An 18,683-nucleotide genomic window follows, 5' to 3' on the forward strand; every position below is an offset into this window, starting at 1 on the left:
GCCCTTGCCTAAATTTGTATTGCCCCCGAAACTAATAATTTTCAAGTACATGAGTTTAAACAAGAAACAAAACTACTTGAAGTCAAACTGGAGATGAGTGTTAGGAGCAAAAGAAAACCAAATTGGAGAGCACATTTATGCTTCATGGAATGAAACGAGAATTCTTTTTTCCTTAACCATCATGCAACCTCAGTAAAACTGACAAAATGAACCCATAAGTCCTAGTCAGATTATTGAAGGTGTTTATCTGCTAAATATGGCTCCTTTGACAATTAAAAATTACCTTCTCTGCTTTTAAATAAAAGAAGCAGTGTAAAGAAAAATGCATTATTCTGTATTTCTGGATTTTAAGAGCTCACATCTTACACTTTATGGACCTTTGAATCAGACTTTGAAGTCGTAATATCCTAGATAAACTGAGAAGACAAAATGTTTTTTTTTTTTTTAATAATTTCACTTAGATTATTGTCCAACTGTCTTTGCAGGGGAAGATATAAATAAATATGACTAGAGACATAGTTTGAAGAAGATAATAATGCTTTGTATTAGTTTGCATGAAATAATACTATTAAATTTGCTTATCTATACAGAGATGATTGCTTAAGTGAAGGAATGCAATTTAAGATGATGTGCAAGGTCAGGAAAACTCTGCATAGTTCTTCCAAAGATCTCCCTAGCTAAGAATAAAGCTATTAAGAATTTCTATCCCATTTAAACACACTCTCATTCCACCTATGTCAGTCTCCTCATGAGGCCTAAGGTGCCATATTCCTTTTGTAGTTCTGGGTGATCTTCTCCCACAACTCCAGCATATATATCTGCCTGCCATGCAAGGTCCTAGATCAGCTCACTCCTCTGGGAGACCCTCCCATTACAGCTCATACCCACATGGGGAGGGCAGAACTCATACTGTTCTTGAAATTCATTCATTAAGTAGATAATTTAGTCATAAAATTAATACTTTGTGCAAGAACTTTACATAATATTTTAGATGTGTATATGTTTTGCTCCCTTAAATGTGATGATCTACGTCCCAGGATGGAAGAAACCATTTCCTGTATACATTTTCTATCTCCTCATTCAAACTGTTGATAGATCAAATGCTTATATTGGCGTCATAAATACATGCTTATGCTAACTGGTCAAGAGTTCTTTTTAATTAATGCATTGGCCATCTCTGCATTGCCACAGTTGCCATCCATGTTAACACAAGTCTAAAAGTGTCTTTGTCCCACATTCACATGAAATTTATTTATTTTATTTTAAATGTTATTTATTTATGAGAGAGAGAGAGAGAGAGAGAGAGAATGAGAGAGAAAGGCAGAGAGAAGCAGGCTCCATGCAGGGAGCCGGGCGTGGGACTCGATCCCGGGTCTCCAGGATCACGCCCTGGGCTGAAGGCGACGCTAAACTGCTGAGCCACCCGGGCTGCCCCTTTCACATGAAATTAAACAAAAAGTATGTTTTTTGGTCTTTCACTTATGACAAACTTGTCTTCTAAAATAGAAGTACACAATTATTTTCTCTCAAATTATCTTAACTGTCTCTTAAACTCAGGACTTGCTTGTCTCTTGCACAGGGCAGCTAAGTAGAAAGCAGTGTTCCCCAAATTGGCTGCATCTAAAAAAATTAGCATGGATTCTTGTTTAAAATATGGATTTTCATTTGCCATCCCAGGTCTACTGAATTAGGGAGTTCAGGAGGAAGAAACTTGGAATCTGGATTTTTATCAGGTAACCAAGTTAGCTTTTATATGTGCACAAGTTTGTAATGCACTTGTATCTAGGAAACTCTCTGGGGATCTCTTTTAAACCTAAAGTGGACATAATTATACCCAATTTATAGAGTTACAGTGGGGATTGGATGAGGTAAATGTGACTCGATAGTATACCTGGGAAAGCCCAAGGACATAGTAAATGCTTGATAAGCTGTAGTTGAGATTTTCTGTTTCTTATCATACTATTTCATAAAATCTTATTTCGAAAATTTTAAAAAGCAACAAGCAAATCAATAAACATCCCTTTAGAAAGTACCACTTCATGGTTGTTCTATTACTTACCTGAGTTTATTGACTCATTCCCACCTTATTTTTCAGAGAAGCTAGTTTCATTTGGAATCAGACTTCCTGTGGCTTAAGGTAGAGATCAGCTCCAGGAGAGGTTTGTGGGGTGCTGTCTTTTCTTCTGGAATTTTAACATCAAATAGTCTGAATAGTCAAGAAGATATTAAGTAATATTAGCCTGTCAACATTACAAATTAAATTTTGCATCCATTTTCTTCATTCCTATTCCTTGAAAATTACTTTTAATGAATTCCTCTAGAATTTCAACAGGGATCATTTCCTCTTATCTGTTGTCTTTCTACCTATAATTTTTTTTAACCTCTCAGTGCCATCTAATAGATTAAGATCCTGACTGAAATAACATTCTATTGCCAATCTATTTTATATCCAAACCAATATTTACAGCAGATATTCCTATTATTTATTGATCTTATAAAGTCTCTAAAAGTCTGACCTCTACCTGTTTTCTTACAGAGGACAAGACTTCTTATTTTTTTAAGCTTCTTGAGGAGTATCTTATTTCAAGTTCCTTAAATATAGACATAGGGTTTGTTGTAAGACCTGGACTTTGTTCAGGTAGATAATTAACCATGATGAATTGAATGAGCTAAATATTTTTTGGTATCTCATGAAGCTTCAGTTGATCTTATCATTTTATTTTATTTTATTTTATTTTTTTGATCTTATCATTTTAATTTAGAAAAGTAAAGTACAGCTTTAAAAGAGTTCCTGAATTCATCAGAATTATGTAATATCTAATTTGTCAAGAGCCAACAAATTTGCCCATGTGTATGTCTATGTGTCTAAGTATCTCCTTATCTATCATTTATCTATTTTTAAGATATTCAAAAATGCTGAACAAAAGTGAATAGACCATAATGATAATATTGCTATTTTTAAAATAACTTTTTCTTGAACTTATTCCTTAGAAATTATTTAAATCTAAATTCCTTGAGTATAATTTTGAACTTCTCTTATAATGATGTAAGTACTCAAGTAAAAAACAAAGCCAATCTCCTGATTATGCTAAAGATTGCTTGTGAAATACATTATAGCTTTCCCTCTGTGATTTATCTGATCAAACCGTCAGAAAGAATTATTCATTTCTAGATGTTTATTACTTTCTCATTTTAAAGTATTTATAGAGTTTAGAATAATTTTTCCAAGAGTCCTAGAATTCCTTTTCAAAGCCATAGATAAAAACTAACCATCTGTCTGATATTATCTTGGAAGTTTGGTCTCAAGCCAGTTAACTACCAACACCATTAGGGTGCCCTGAAGCCTATCTGTGATCTGATAGTCTAGGCAAAATCTAATATGAATTCTAGGACACTTACTAAGCACTTGAAGGATACTTAAGAACTATTAGCAAACACTGGTAATCCTAAACAAAAGTGAATTTCATTCAGTCCTGGAAGAGCGAATATGTTGCTAAGAAAATTTTTCAAATCTTGTAAGGTCTTATATGGCCTTACAAATGATGTAATTATTGGACAAAGATAGGGATAAGTTTTTTTTTGGGGGGGGAACCCCCAACTAGTTAATTCAATGGGGATACTTTTAAATTGTCCAAATTTCAAAGATTATGTAAAGCCATGTAAGAAAAATCCTGCTTGGTTCATCTGTTTATGATAAATGGAATATTATAATGATTTGGAATCTTTGTAAGTTTTAGCTTGGACAAATTCTTTACTTTTCTGAGTCTAGTTTGGCTATATCTTAAATTTTGGTAAAAATACCAAAATTTAGAGGCTTGACATAGAGTCTAAATGAGATAATTTAACTCTAGTTCCCAGTATACTGCCTGCCACATAGTAATGAATGGATACTATTATATGAGAGCAGTGTTATTCTTTTGAAAAATATTTTGCCCAACTGAAGAGAATGGAGTATATTAAAATAAATGTTTTGATGGATATGTTTTGTTGGATATATTCAATTTTTATTTTTTAAGATACCGGTACAGGTCCCAGTCCCCAAATGATTTGTCACCTTTGTGTAGAACTTGCCTCTTTAGTAATTTTTACTCATGTGCCTTAATAAAATGTCAGGGAAGCTCTCTCAGGCTCACAAAAGAATCTCAAGAGGGCCAGTATTGTTCCCAGCTTTTCAGGTGAGGGGGGGAAAGAAAAATAGATAAATTGGAGAGAAGCATGACAATTATTATAGCTTAGGAGTCTTGGTTTAATGTAGACCACCTGATTATTTTAAATTAATATGTTAATACACACCCATATAAATTTTGGAATGTAATCAAAGTATTAAAAATATTTCTAAAATTCAACCCCTTCTTATATTTTATTTCAAAATTTAGTATCAGGCCAAATAGTTACCAGAAGCAATTAACCATCCTAATAAAAGACTAATAAAATATTAACATAAAATTAATAAAATAAATAGTACTAAATATACTAATTATATTGATATCACTTCTGATGACAAGAAAGTAATACAAGTAAATATTATTATTATATTCTGAAACAGATTTCTAATTAAGATATGCCATCAACATAATTTTTTTAATAGTGGTTTTTATCATGTTTTTAATCTAGTGATGAGATAATTTACTGCATTTTAAAATGCAATTAAATAAAGAGCTTTATCCTGAAAATTTGATGGTCACATCACTTCTAAACAATCTGTGGGTAGAAAAGAGCTATTTTTAGATACAATAGGCAAACAAAAAAATATTGATTAAATCGTATTTTTAAATCAAAAGTTTAATCAAAATAAAGTAGTTTTCATGAAACAAGAATAATGCTAAGAAAACTAGTTGGAAGAAATAATATTTAAAAGGATTACTTTGTTTTTAGTTCATATTTCTCTTCCTTTTTTGAGTTTTTTTTTAAAGATCTTATTTATTTATTCATGAGAGACACAGAGAGTGAGAGGCAGAGACATTGGCAGAGGGAGAAGTAGGGTCCCTGGACCCCAGCATCACGACCTGAGCCAAAGACAGATGTTCAACCAGAGCCACCCAGGTGCCCCTTGAGATTTTTTTATTGCAGACAGACACCATACAAAATAATTTGAGCTGTTTTCAGTATTTTATCACACAAAAGAACAGAGTTTAACCTTAAAAGATTTTAATATTTATTTTCTGAATTATTTATTTTATAACCATTCTAGTCATTGCCTAAATGTTAAGTTCATATTCTCTCAGATTTCAATAAAATGAACAAAATATCACAGAAGGAACTTAAAAAATTTATGGTTTGATCATAGGAGAGTAGGATTCTACAATGCCAAGCAAATACTGTATGATGTGGAATATTTTGAATGCCATTGAGCAGGAAATATTAAGCAAGTGAATTAAAAATTCACTAGAAAAAGGAAAGGCTTAAAACTAATCATATGAATTAATATTTCACGGTCAAGTCAAAAACCACCCCTAAATATTAGAGAAATGTCTACACCCCTTATGTAGCAATACCAAGAAAGATGGCACATAACTTCAAAGGAAAGAAAAGTAAAGAAGCTGGTTACTTATTTACTGCTTGTGTATGGAAACGTGGAGTAAAAAATTAAAGATTGGACAGAAATTCTTCATTTTTAAAATTGTGTTTATGATTTAGGTGAAGCTTGAGACACTAACCTGAAGGACATTTATGATGGAGGGTAATGTATTTGGAAAAACTATTCAAGGAGAAAAGTGATGTAATATAGAGTGTTATTAGCATCATCTCCAAGTCCCTGGTTCAATTATTCCAGGAGAAAAATAAAACGGAATTTTCAAAATAAGTATTTACCATTGATCTCTAAGTTATAGACTGAATTTTCTTAAGGCAGTTTATTTATCCCTACATTGGAACTATAGAATCTGGCAATAAATAAATTATAAGAAATTGGAATGTAGGGTCAGAGTTCAGCATAAATGTAGTATTAAATTGTATTATATAACTCCTACACAAGAACAAATCACTTAAGCAGCAAATCTTTGGTATGTGTGGAGATCATTAAGGTTCTTCACATTGGTTCCAGTTCTCATTCTGGTGCAAGGTAGAATTTCATTTTGTCTTTCCTTTTGAAATTGGATGTGGTCATGTAACTTGTTTTAGCCAATGCAATGTCGCTGCAGTGTGTCATTTCAAGGTGGAAGCTAAGAAAACCAGTGTGAGATCACTATGTTTCCTTCCTCAATCAGATAGAACCTCTGTCATCCTGGGAACCTGAGTAATTGATGAATAGATCCTTCCACAAAGCAATCATTTGCTTTTTACATCTTTTTCAGTCTCAGAGAGCCTGTAAAGTTAATATAATAATTGTTCCTATATTATAGGATTGTTGTTAGAATCAAAGATAATCCATCTTTGGCACTTGAGATGGTGTTCAATAAAAGTTCACTATTATTAGCATTATTGTTAAAATATAAAACAAATGTAAAACACTTCAAGCTCTATCCAGAAGTTTTACATTTTTTTCCTAAATGATAATTTTGAAAAGTTCACTTAATTATATTATATTAATTTTGTGAGATTTACCCCTTACTTGCATTGTTCACTGTTTCCAAAACAGTGCTATCATTCAAAAGTCATGGAGTCTCCACATATGCTTAACATAGAAACCACATTAATAATCTCATTAGACAGGAAAACTAGATAAGGCACAAAAGTACGTGCTTTTACAATTCATCCAGGGTTGACTAGCAAAAAAGGCAAAGAGAATTATAGTGGGTTTAGCCTCTGGCTGTCCAAGGGGTTTATCGTGTTCTAGGAAACTAGAAGGGAGTGGTCAAGAATTGTTTCCAATATTCCCCAAAGAGCAAGGGTAGTTAATTGCTAACATCTTGTCATTCAAATCTAGTTGTACCCCAAAATTATTATAAAATGTGACAAAATAGACAAGAAGTCATCACTAGAGTGATAGTCATCATTCTAGAAGAATTTTGACTGTGAACAATTTTGTCAGTGAACAATTACCTGGAAAGAAAGAGTACACATAATAAGGTTCAGCATAAGCCAAGAAGGGCAAGTTCCATTTCTTTAATGAGTAATTTCGGTCTATACTATTGACTTCTGACAAGACTCAGGGACTTGCTCTAGAATGCCTTCAGTAATGAAGCTGTTTTTTTTTTTATTTTTTATTTTTATTTTTTGGAAGATTTTATTTATTTATTCATGATAGACACACACAGAGAGAGAGAGAGAGAGAGAGAGAGAGGCAGAAAGGCAGGCAGAGGGAGAAGCAGGCTCCATGCCGGGAGCCCAACGTGGGACTCGACCCCCCTGGTCCCCAGGATCCCGCCCTGGGCCAAAGGCAGACGCCAAACCGCTGAGCCACCCAGGGATCCCCAATGAAGCTGTTTTAAATACTATCTTTCATCTAGGCTTTTATTGTTGTTGTTGTTGCCTGAGATTTTACAATGCAAAAAAGGACCATTTAAATCCACTTAGGGCAGCCCTGGTGGCTCAGCGGTTTAGCGCCGCCTTCAGCCCAGGGCCTGACCCTGGAGTCCCAGGATCAAGTCCCATATCAGGCTCCCTGCATGGGGCCTGTTTTCCCCTCTGCCTGTGTCTCTGCCTCTCTCTCTCTCTGTGTGTCTCTCACGAATAAATAAATGAAATCTTAAAAATCCATTTATTGGCATATCGGTGACAAATTGGAACAATTTGACTCATAAAGAATGACAACATTCAATGGAGCTGGCTATTTTCATATCACTTTGAAAGTGAGGCTTTCAACAAAATGGCTGCTGCTCAGAAGTTATCTGCAGAGTCTTATTATTTAGGACAGCTTTGTAAAATTTTCTCAAAACTTTCTAATTTATACATTTTATCAGCCCACTCTTCCAGTGGAAAGTAATCTGTTAAATAAAACGAGTGAAACTGCTGCTTGACTGTTGCACATATAGTTCTACTCCTCTCCCTGGCTTGAGAGGAGAAGAAAACAGGACTTGATTCACTTTGGCACTTCACACAAGCCCACAAGTGTCTTCCATGGGTATCCCTGCTTTTCAAAAGTTCCTGTTTTGCTGCTTTGCTTTTACAGAAGACCTCCACGAGAACCTGTTTTCGCTAACTGAAAGAAATCCAGAGAGGGTTTTTGCTTTCATGAACAAAGGAGAACAGTGAATGGTATTCAGCATCTGTTCTGCGGTGGGCTGTTGTACAGGGAGTGTGTGCAGCCAGGCTCCTTCCCTGGGAGCTACGCTCAGCATCTCAGCCTCAAGCCATCGGAGCTTTCAACTGTGTCTGTGAGCATCTGTGCTTTATCTTGATTTATTTTGTGCATCCATTATCAGTATGTGTCCTAAGGTATAGAAAGGCGTAAGAGATGATTTTTTGGATTTGGAAATGCTCAAAATTTTTCCTACATAAATTAATGGTAATTACTTCGGAAAGTGGGGAAAACCTTTATACCCTACTCTGTCGATTTTTAAAACTCGCCAATGAAACAAATGTACTAACGTGGGTTGCAGGCAATAGCTTTATACTCTTAAAGGTAATCGCTAGGGTGGCCAAATATTACAGCACCAGACTTTTCCTAGCTTAGGAATCAGCACTTTGAATCTCTGCTGTAAGATAGCCTCTTGGCATTCTGGAAACTTCCTGGCATGCAGTTTTATAGCTTAGGGCCAATTTGGCTATTCTCAGTGATTAAATAGAAGCATGATTATTTATAAACCCTCATTTAGCTTACAATTCAAATGCACATTTGATTAAATTAAAATATCTGAAAATAACTGGCATCTGACCAGTACTTTGGAGTTTTCTCAAGATCTTCCTATAAGGTATTTTATTTAAGCCTTGCAACAATCTTGTTCATTCACCAGATTCACACATACACAAATTAAAGTTCAAAGAAGTTAAGTGAATTATTCGTGGTGATACTGGCATAAACTGATGGAGTCACAGCTTGAACGTGACTCAGCTCCAAATTTTCTACATATTTCATGTTACCAAAATTTCCCTCCAAAACAATATATACATAGCAAGCCACAAATTTAAATTTTTCCCAGAGCTGCATGACAGAAGGTATAATCAATGTGATTAAGTAATATATCTAATATTAGCAAGCATTAATATTAGCAAACATTAATAGCAAAAATATTGTCATGTCAACATGTAATCTATTTAAAAATTACTAATGGCCTATTGCACGTTAGCTCTTTTTGTACCAAATCTTTGAAATCCAGCGTGTACCTAAAGCACATCTCAATTTGAATGCTAAATTTTCATCAGAAATACATAACTTGGGTATGCATTTTATAAAATTTAAAGTTGAAAAAGCATATGCACACACTTGAGTTAGTCTAAACGAACTTAAATGTTTTCCAATAATTCAATTCAGTATAAGTTCTCAAATTTAAATATAAATTGAAATTTAAAAATTAGTTCTGCAGTCAAAGCAGCAACACATATGACAGGCTTACTAGCCATGTATGACCACTGTATTAGACAGAGAGACTCTGTAGCACATGATGGTTCATGTTAGAATTGAAAGTCATTTACACATTGTTTACTTCATCTTTCATGTGCAAGAATCATGTACATCAGGAAAGAGCATGCTAAAGGTAAGTAATTGCATATTGAGATTGTTTGATTTTCTTTCTTATTTTGAATATAAATTTTATTTTGATTAATTAGTTACTTTTTAATTTAATTTAATTTTAAATTTAAATTTTAAGTGGGCAAGTTGATAACACAGACTGAGATTTTCATTTAAATACATTGACCTAAAAGGAAAAAAAAAAACAAAAAACACCACATCACTTCATGGGTCAACCAAACAAATAATAATTAAAAAAATACAACTCATTCCCTTTATCTGTCAACCAAAATCCTGGCTTTTGGCAGTCATGTCAGGGATTTTTGTCAAAGATGAAAGTAGTTTCCTTTACAGCACCTTTTGTGGCTGCTTCCCTCAGGGAAGGTAGGGTTTAGAAGAATCTTTAATGAAAGTTGGAATGTGATAGATAGCAATGTTGGTGAAATTTGGCCTCGCAAACTCCAGGAAACATTTCCTCACTTGTTTTCTTCCTTTTGTGGTAACTCTTTCACCACTTACATACCCTATGCCTCCCTCCTGTCCTCAGCTGTGAGTCACATGATTTTGGACTAACGAGTTTTCCCTCTTCCCTTCAAGTGGCTCACCCTGTGATTTACTTCTCTTAGAAAAGGACATTGTAAACTCATTCACTCAAAGGGATAATGGACATCTTTACTAGAGATATTAAATATGGGATGAGAAATTTGAGTTGCAGTGAGCTGTAAAGAAGATGTTTTGGGGGACAGGAGAATTCTGAGGTCATATCACTTTGTTAGGGACTAACTCTGCCTGTCCACCACAGGATGCCTTCAGCCAACTTCTGATACAGAAAATTCCATATAGAAAGGATGGCTTCTCTTTTTCCTCTGAGTTTTGGTATAACACAAAATTGAAAAGTTATGTCCACTGTTAAGTAGCTAGCTACAAGGGAGGTTTCTTTAGTTTATAAAATTCAATTCAAACATCTATCTCGATAAGGCAGTGCTGTAATATCCCATAAATTTGGGTTCTAGGTTGCCCTGTTAGAAAATACTCTATGCAGAGAGGGTTATTCTGGTTTGTGGATACATTTCTTTAAAAATTCATGGTAATTCTTGCCTAATTATTGGACATTCCAAGATCCATCAGAAAGACTTTCTCTTGATTAGCCATTATACCGTTCTGCCAATAATATGCTAAATAAGGTTACAAAAGGGATGCGGCTGCCAGAAATTGCTCAGTTCCAAATATTATGAAATATTCTGTCCAGGCTGTGGAGCCAATATACCATTTCTGGGAAATTACTGGCAAACTATTATAATAAGCTACTTAGAATCTGTCTACAAGGAAATCAAAACTCTTCATGAAAATTGTCCATATTAACTATTTGAATAGTTACAAAGAATTATTTATGAAATAGATACCAGATATCAAGAATAATGACACATGGAACCAAGTTTCAGGGAAAGAACATTACCATTGTTTTTCAATCTGCTAGAGGAAATTAACTCCATCAGAGACATTCATTACCTGAGCTGTACTTTATTTATTTTATTTTTATTTATTTTTTTATTCATAAGAGACACACACAGAGAGAGGTAGAGACATAAGTTGAGGGAGAAGTAGTTTCCTTGTGGGAAGCCCGATGTGGCAGACACTCAACCACTGAGTCACCCAGGTGTCCTCTGAATTGTACTTTAATCATTACCTTCTACCTTGGTATTCTTTATGGTTTCTTTACACATGTTTATTTCCCTAAGTCATATATGGCCTAGTTTTTTAAATTTTTGAAGCTTATAGGAATGAAATTATATTGTATATGTTTGTAATTTGCTTTTTGTTGTTCAGTAGTATGTTTTCCCATGGACACTAAATAATGGTTCTAATTGTTCTTCATACTTTCTGATGCTTGAAGTGGTGAGTGTTAACTGCTATTTTATTATTGCTTTAATATATATTATTCACTTTTTATTCTTACTGATGTGTAGATGTTCTTTATATATCTAAGTACTAATGTGTTATAGATAGCTTCTTCCAGTTTGTGGTTCATCTTTTCATTAAATTATATCTTGAAGAGAAGTTTTAAATTTGTCAAATTTATCAATATTTCCCTTTTACTTTCATTTATTGTACCTTGCTTAAGAAATTCTTCCCTTCCCTTCCCCTCTAGGTGATAAATGAACTATACTGTCTGTCTTTCAAAATTTCGCCTTTTACATTTCCATTAATTTGCCTGAAAACAATATTTATGGATGTTTTCTGGTAGGGGTCCAATTTCACATTTATTCCCCACATGGATACACAAATGTCCAGGTATCATTTATAAAATTGTCTGTTTTCAAAACAAAACAAAAACAAAAACAAATTGTCTGTTTTCTTCTCCCAGGCATCTATGATAGCTACTCAGTCACAAATATGTAGGCTTATTTCTGGGATCTCTACTCCATGGTCAATGTATCCATCTTTGCACCAAGATAAAAGTGCCATTATTTAAAGGTATAAGGAATTTTATCTTGTGAATCAAATCTTCTCATCTTGCTCTACTTCTTCAGAATGTCTTGGCTGTTTATAGCTTTTTGCTCTTCGGTGTGCATTATAAGGTTAACTTGTGGCATCCCTTCCATTGCCTCCTAAGTTGTGGTTTTGATTTGAAATGTCTTGATTGGAAATATCTTTGACTCTATACAGTAACTTGTGGAAAAGTGTTGTCTTTATAACATTGTCATCCAATCCATGAATATAGTACATTTTCCAGGTTATTTAATTCTCTAATGAACATAGGGCTCAATGCTGGACTCCATGCTGGGCTTGATCTCATGACCCTGAAATCATGACCTGAGCTGAAATCAAGAGTTGGACGCTTAATGGTTTGATCCAGACAGTTTGCCCTCTGTTCAGCTATTTCTAATCTGCGTTAACTACATCCATTCAACTTTATCTCATTTGTATATATCTATTCTAGAATATACATTAGTTTTTTTGGAGTTTCCAATTATCAAATATCACTTTCCAAATAATTTTATTTGTTTAATAGAAGACATAAGTGTATTTGGTTTGTTTTTGAGGTTTATGTTTTTTAACTATTATTATTATTATTATTATTATTATTATTATTATTATTATTATTTAGCTAAGCTCTACACCCAATGTGGTGCTTGAACTTACAAACCTGAGATCAAGAGTCTCATGCTTTACCATCTGAGCCAGCCAGGTGCCTCTGTTTTGTTTCTGACAGCTCCAACATGTGGGTACCTATAAGAGTTTGCCTACTTTGTTTTTCACCTTGGTGCTTGATCATTTGCTATTGTGTCCTGATATTTTGGGTAATTTTTTAGCAATACTGAACAGGTTATATGAAAAATTTTAGGGGTAATATGAATCTCTGGATGTTTTATCATCCTAATAAAATACCTAATTATGGACTGGGTTTTAGACTTATGATATCTGGTCTATTTCTGGTTCAATTCCACCCCTAGAAAGTAACTTTAGAGGAATTCCAAGCTAAAAGCATGAGTTCTTTACTAGAACATTTTCCTTCATGGAAATATCAGCACTCTAGTGGTTGCTCTAAAGCCTTTTAAGACTGCTAAGAAGTTGTGCTTAGCAAACATCTTGAGGCAAAAAATGGGAATGAATGAAGCTGAAGTGGCCTCATTTTCCACTTCTTCCCAGATCTTTGTTCATTAAATCTTCACTAGATTAGTATGTCTTGAATGTCTTCCAATAGATAGATTTTATATTTTATCTGGGTTGATCTACTACAAGACAGCCCATCATTACTAGCATGGGAAATCCTCTTTATTTGTTTGAAAAGAATATGTGTTTTGTAACTTTAGGGTGCATTATTATATATGTGTGTGTTAGATCATCTACAAATGTTTGCTTACATCTTCCATGTTACTGTTGATTTTTCTGCTTAATCAGTAAATTAGATGTGTCAAAAATCCATCAGTATGATTCTGGATTTGTCAGTTCCTTTTATTCTTTCAATTTTTACTTTGTATATTCAGAAGCTATGTTATTCAGTCTATACTTTGTTAGAATTATTATATTTTCCTGGAGAATCAGAACTTTTAAAACATTTATCGTTATTTAGTATCCATATTTTACAGTTAATATGATATATATGTATGTGTATATAACATATGTATATATATTTAACCTTACATTTGTTATAATCATAGATTTATTTCCAAAATAAAAGTTTCTTTTTTTTCTCTCTTCTTACTCTTTTTGGATTTATCAAGTATCTTTTCTCACTGAATTAGCTATAAACCTCAATTTGTGGGACATCATCATTTTCGTCACCGCTTGTGTACCAGGCCCTCTCTTCTATTATGTACATATTTATATATTTGTTTTTTCTTAATTTTCCCTCATGTTATACCAAATCCCTATGAACCTTTTTGTTTTTGTATGGACTTACTAACTGTGGATTATAGCTCTGTATGCATGGATTTTTAATTTAGGTAAATGGTATTGAACTAGATAACTATTTTTTTTACCTTTTGCAAATTATTTTTAATTTAAATTTGATTAATTAACATATAATGTATTATCAGTTTCAGAGGTAGAATTCAGTGATTCATCAGTTGCATATAACACTCAGTGCTCATTACATCATGTGCCCTCCTTAATGTCCAGCACCCAGTTACCCCACCCCACACCCCTCTTCTCCAGCAACACTTTGTTTCCTATGATTAAGAGTCTTGTATGGTTTGTCTCCCTCTCTGATTTTGTCTTGTTTTATTTTCCCCTCCCTTCCCCCATGATCCAATTTTGTTTCTTAAATTTTGTTTCTTAAATTCCACATATGAGTGAAATCATATAATTGTCTTTCTCTGATTGACTTATTTTGCTTAGCATAATATCCTCTAGTTCCAACCACATCATTGCAAATGGCAGGATTTCTTTCTTTCTTTCTTTCTTTCTTTCTTTCTTTCTTTCTTTCTTTCTTTCTTTCTTTCTATGGCTGAGTAGTATTTTGTTGTGTATATGTATATATACCACCTCGTGTATATATATCCACTCATCTGTTGATGGACATCTGAGGTCTTTCCATATCTGTTGGGGACATAGCTACTAAAACATTGGGATGCAGGAGCCCCTTTGGATCACTACATTAGTATCTTTGGGGTAAATACTTAGTAGTACAATTGCTGGGTAGTAGGGCAACTCTATTTTCAACTTTTTGAGGAACTACCATACTGTTTTCCAGAGTGGCTGCACCAAATATCTCTGTCTTTCTTACATTTGAAGTGATCTGTGTTTTCTGTTTTAAAATTTTCTGGGTTTCCTACTTTTACTATGGTGTCATTGGATATGGCTTTCTTTTTATTTATCCTAATTGCAATGCATTGGCTTTCTTGAATGTTTTTGATGATTTTCAACTTTTCTAGAAATTTCTCATTATTATTCTTAAAACTGGTTTCTGCTTTGTTCTCTTTTTTCTTTCCTTATGAACTCCAATGGGATTGAGTTGAACTTTATCATTTGGTCCATGTTTTTCAAAGTCAGTTTTAAAAATTCCATCCCTTTGGATTTCTGGATTATTCTCTTCAGATATACTTCAGATATACTTCAGAATTTACTACTTCTGTCTGCAGCTATTCTCATCTGCTATTAAACTTATTCACTGATTTTTAAAATTGTCATATTAATATGCTTTTTATTTCTAGAACTTCTACTTGTTTACATTTCAAATATATTTTATAATTTAAAATATTTTTGCTTTTGTTTTATTGTCATTCTGTTAGATTATTGCTTTGTACTTCTAAAATTATATCATTTCTTTAAATTGTGGAAAGCACAATTACATAATATTTAATATGTGATAATACTAAAAGGTCAAGTATTTTGAAGGCCTACTGCTGTTTTTCCTCATAGTGTCTTGTTTCCTTGTGTGTTTGTCACTTTTGTTGGAGTGCTTCTATTTCTTGAATATTTTGTGCATTAACTATTAAGAAGTTATATAAAAGTTTTTCCTCCAGTAATGATTTTTTTTCAGTAAAGTTGTTCCCCTTCTAGGGATCTGAGGCATTTCCAATCCATGTCAAATTTCTTTCTTTTTTTAAGTTCCAAGTTTTTATTTAAGTTCTAGTTAACATACAGTGTAATATTAGTTTCAGGTGTAGAATTTATGATTCCTCACTTACATACAACACCCAGTGCTCATCACAAGTGTTCTCCTTAATACCTATCACCCATTTAACCCACCTCCCTGCCTTCCTTCTCTCCAGCAACCCTTAGTTTGTTCTCTATAGTTAAGAATCTGTTTTATGGTTCATTTCTCTCTTTTTTCTCCCCTATATTCATTTGTTATGATTTTGACCACTTTTTTTTTTTTTTTTTTTTTTTTTTTTTTTTAGAGAGAGTACATGGGTATGCACACACACATGCACATAGGGCGGGGGGGGGGGCGGAATTAGAGGGAGAGAGGGAGAATCTCAAGCAGGCTCTATGCTCAGACTGGAGCCAAATCCAGGGCTCAATCTCATGACCCTGAGATCCAGACCTGAGCTGAAATCAAGAGTGGACACTCAACTGACCAAGCCACCTAGGTGCCCCTATGACCACTTTTAATCAAACTCTTACCTAGCAGCTTTTTGAACTACACTAGTTGCAAACTGAGGGAAAGCCCACCTATGGTTACAAAGTTTCAGGGAAGACTCAGCTTTAAGTTTTCACTTGAGGAAATTTTCTTAAAATATTCCATGGTAAACATTTGAGGTCCAGGATTATTTCTAACTCATCTTTGCATTGAAGGTGTAGTACTTTGAGCTTCCAGGAATATCTTGGAAGTTTTCTAGTAGTCTCTCCACCTTGGTGGTTTCTTGGGCTTTTCTCCAGGCTTAATTTCCTTAAAACTTATGGAAACTAAAGCTGAATATCTCTTGGTCAGCAGAACCTCTCTCAATATGTAAATAAATTTTAGTGCTCTGCTTCCTTCTCTGAAATAAAACTTCTTTCTTTTTAACCTCTTTGTATTTATCAATGCTTTTGTCAGTTCATTGATGTATTTTAAGATATTAGAAAAATATTTTATCCAGTATTTTTAGCTGTTTTCAATGACAGGAGCAGCCAGAATATCTAATCCACCAGTATACTCCTGAAAACACAGTTTTAATTTTGTTGTATTTTGGCAGTACTATAGGTATTTCAGTTATTCAAACACTTACGTTATTGGCATGATTAATATTTAATTTGTTTAGAACAATATTGGGAAAGAAGATTTTGTTTTCTCTATTACTAACACGGGCACATTTCTTTCTGATATTCCAGTTGTTCTTTTATCATTGCTATGGGCAATGGATCCTCCTGAAATGTGATTTCACAAGGCAATTTTCTGTATTTGTCTTCTGTGATTCACTAACAGCTTGTTTGATTTTCATAACAAAAAATAATTCTTTCCATATGCCAAAAGACAACTCATTTAAATAAGCCTGGTTCATGGTTTATCAACTTGATTACATCAGTTCTTTTAAAATATAGGAGTTTATACTATGGTTTTAGAATAAATTGCTTTCTCTAGTGTCATTTATATTTTACTAGAAAACAAACATGTAATTTGTAATACCATGCCATCATACTAATAGAACAAGGAGGGATTTATCCCTCCATTTCATCAAAAAGTCAAATGCATAACAAATCAATGTCAATGATGAAAGTGTTTCTTATGCATTGTAAGGATCAAAGTAAGCTAAATGGCATCATCAAGACAAGGCCATTGTCATTGGTCACAGAAGTAAAACAAGGTCATGAGGTAGAATGGAAAATACTTTTTTGCACTTGTAGCATCCATTTAAGTTAGCTATTCCTACCATGCAATTCATATTAAAGGATTGTAAAAGCCTTTCCAAAATCATAACATAAAGTATATATTGATAAACTGTCTTTTTAAAGTGTACGTTCTTGCTTTTCCCTAATAACCATAGAATCTATGAAAAATACAAAAGGTATCCTTTTTTTCCTCACAGAGAATTAGCTGATATCCAGTCTATTTAATTGTTTAATAACAGATATATGATATTTCATAGGTAGATATTGCTACAATTTTGAAATTAAAAAATTCAGAAGATTCCATTCAGACTTTGAGATGGTTGTCACAAAAGATAACTAATGAAAAAATGAATTTATCTTTGTAGTTCTTTTATATAAATAGTATTGATGTCAAAAAAAAAATCAAAACAAAGCTAAACCCAAAACTTAAAAAGATAATTAACCTCATCAGATTCATTATAGCTTTATGAGTACTCCATATTTAAAAGGTGAAAGAGGAAAAAAAAAAGGTGAAAGAAGTCCTACATAACTGTTCAAATTCTGTAACAGCCTTCATTCTGTTTTAAACCTTGCGGGCAGCCTGGGTGGCTCAGTGGTTTAGCACCGCCTTCGGCCCAGGTCATGGTCCTGGAGACCTGGGATCAAGTCCCACATCAGGCTCCCTGCATGGAGCCTGCTTCTCCCTCTGCCAGTGTCTCTGCCTCTCTCTCTCTCTCTCTCTCTCTCTCTCTCTCTCTCTGTCTCTCATGAATAAATAAATGAAATAAAAAGAAATGCTTTAAACCTTGCTATAGGGATGCCTGGGTGGCTCAGTGGTTGAGCGTCTGCCTTTGGCTCTGGTCGTGATCTTGAGGTCCTGGAATCAAGTACTGCATTGGGCTCCCCATTGGGAGCCTGCTTCTCCCACTACCTGTGTCTCTGCTTTTCTCTCCGTGTCTCTCATGAATAAATAAAATCTTAAACCCCCTAACCTTGCTATAGTCTAGTGCTAAGTGAAATAAGTCAGACAAAGACAAATACCATATGATTTCACTCATATGTGGAATTTAAGATCTTTAAGAAACAAAACAAACAAGCAAAGGAAAATAAAGTGAGAAAAAGAGTCAAAGCAAGAAACAGACTTTTAATTATAAAGAACAGTCTGATGGTTACCAGAGGGTGGGGGGATGGATGAAACAGAGGATGGCGATTAAGAATGGCACTTGTGAAGAGCACCTGGTGATGTATGGAACTGTTGAATCACTATATTGTACACCTGAAACTAAAATACCACTGTATGGTAACTAACTAGAATTTAAATAAATTTTTAAAAATAAATAAAAGTGCAGTAAATATGGAAAAAAGATCAAACCATACTATAGTTTCTAAAAGATTA

Source organism: Canis lupus, chromosome 17 (genome assembly GCF_048164855.1).
Source record: "Canis lupus baileyi chromosome 17, mCanLup2.hap1, whole genome shotgun sequence".
NCBI lineage: Eukaryota > Metazoa > Chordata > Mammalia > Carnivora > Canidae > Canis > Canis lupus.